Source organism: Hibiscus syriacus, unplaced genomic scaffold (genome assembly GCF_006381635.1).
Source record: "Hibiscus syriacus cultivar Baekdansim isolate YM2019G1 unplaced genomic scaffold, ASM638163v2 tig00112912_pilon, whole genome shotgun sequence".
NCBI classification, from domain to species: Eukaryota; Viridiplantae; Streptophyta; class Magnoliopsida; order Malvales; family Malvaceae; genus Hibiscus; species Hibiscus syriacus.
Genome location: NW_024063418.1, coordinates 56017 through 58264, shown reverse-complemented (window position 1 = coordinate 58264; position 2248 = coordinate 56017). Strand labels below are relative to the sequence as shown.

Genomic DNA, 2248 nt, shown 5'->3' with positions numbered 1-2248 from the left:
ATGCCCCCTAAGTTGTGTCTTCTGGTATGAAGGTTCATGTTCAAGCGAACATCTTGTACTTGATGCCTTAGGTTTTATTGGTAAAAATGTTGGTTTTACATCTAAAACGACGATGGTGTGACTTTATTGACTCAAAGGTATCAATATGACTCTTTGTATATCCATGAATTATTCTGGGTAAAGAATTGAGGGATTTTTTTAGACAGGATAAGAAAGGTCTGATCTTGTCATATGTTCAAAAATCTATAATTCTTGAAGAATTAAAAGAATCCTTAATTCATTCGATTTTTGAAGAACTAAAGATTAAAATTTCGCTCAATTATTTAACCTTAGAAGGTAACATAAGTTCAGTCATTTAAAAGATTAAACAAATATAAAAGACATAACAAAAACGATTTCAAACAAAATAATGTTCTCATTGCAATGTGGTAGATGGCATGCCCTTATCCTTCTTCAATTGTTCATGCCCCTGAATCTATCAAGTTCTGGATCTTGCGCTTCAGTGCCTTACAGTTTTTAGCGGAATGTCTGGAACTTCCTATGTGGTCATTGTACATGAGATCAACATCGCAACCCTCATGATATGGGGACTCTTTTCTCAGATCATTCTGGAAGGCTCGGTCCTACAACCAGCTGGACAAGCTCCAACTGTATCGATTTTAGCTTCTTGCTTCTATGTGGTGTCACGTGGTTAGGGCCATTTCATCGAATCCTCCATGAATTAGCTCCTATTATTTTTATGAAAATGCTTAAAAATAAAATGCAGATGCAAAATGCAAATATGCAAATGCATATGCAAAAATATTGATCCCAACGATGGATATCATAGAACAATTTTCACCAGTGATAAAAGCTTTCACATTATAAGACAGACCACTTTACAAACATGCCTTCTCTTGGATGGTTGAGTCTGAAGTAGACCACTGTTTCATTTTAGATCCTTGTTTTTGAAAATCATGACCATGTCAATCGAATCTCATAGCTATCTCAGCAGGGTGTATTATCAAACGAATGACTGTCATTGAAGAAATGGACGGTATGGATGTCCTTTATAGTGATAAGACAAGAACATTGACTTTTAACAAACTGAGTGTTGATAGAAACTTGATTGAGGTGTTTGTAAAGGATGTCGATAAAGAGCATGTTGTCCTGCTTGCAGTAATAGCCACTAGATTTGAAAATCAAGATGCCATTGATGCTGCCATTGTTGGAATTCTTGATTGATTCAAATGGTAACTGGCACCGAGCAAGAAAAAGTGCTATTGAACAGATCTTAACCCTTTTCAATGCAAAAGAAGATGTTATGAAGAATGTTCATTCTATCATAGATAAGTTTGCATATTGTGGACTTCGGTCATTTGGTGTTGCAAAACAACATGTACCAGAAAAACAAAAGAAGGTGATGGTACTCTTTGGTAATTTGTTGGTTTGTTGCCTCTGTTTGATCCTTCATGGCATGACAGTGCAGAGACCATTCATAGAGCTCTTAATCTTGGTAATTTATGGATCTGATCATTTCCATTCTAAACGATGGAACCATCATGACAATCTCAAAGGACAGAGTAAAGCTGTCTCCCTTGCCTGATGCTGGAAACTGAAAGAAATATTTGCCACCAGAATTGTGCTTGGAGGCTACTTGGCATTAATGAGTATTGTGTTCTTCTGAGTTATGCATGATACCGACTTATTCTCAGAAAAATTTGATGTAAGGTCTCTAAGGGACATGAATGATCAAATGATGAGTGCTTTATATTTACAAATAAACATTATGAGCCAGACTCTAATTTTTGAGACTAGATCACATATTGGTCTTATGTTGAGAGTCCCAGACTGCTACTGGTCACTGCCTTTGTTATTGGACAGTTGGTTGCTACTTTAATTGTTGTATATGCAAACTGGGGATTTGCAAGGATTCAAGGAATAGGATGAGGATAAGCTAGTGTCATATGGATTTACAATGTTATTTTCTACATCCCACTTGATCTAATGAAGTTTTTCATTCGTTATATCTTAAGTGGAAGTCAGTGCGGAAGTCAATACATCGCTCATAGCGATTAGATGATCGTAGATAAGAATCTACTGTTGAGTTACTCCTCGGATCAATGAATCATCATTTCAGTCTCGAATAATGCACAATCGTTGAGATGACTGTTTCGTCTCGGATATTCGTATTTGGAACTAATGCCCCTCAATGTTCTGTAAACTAACTCTGTTAATGCCTCGACGTTGCTGAAGTCAGTGCGTCACT

General features: G+C 36.6%; 1 pseudogene; it reads left to right on the top strand.

Moving 5' to 3' along the window:
• Positions 1-524: 524 nt before the first annotated feature.
• LOC120184482 lies at positions 525-1512 on the top strand (annotated as a pseudogene).
• Positions 1513-2248: the final 736 nt, after the last annotated feature.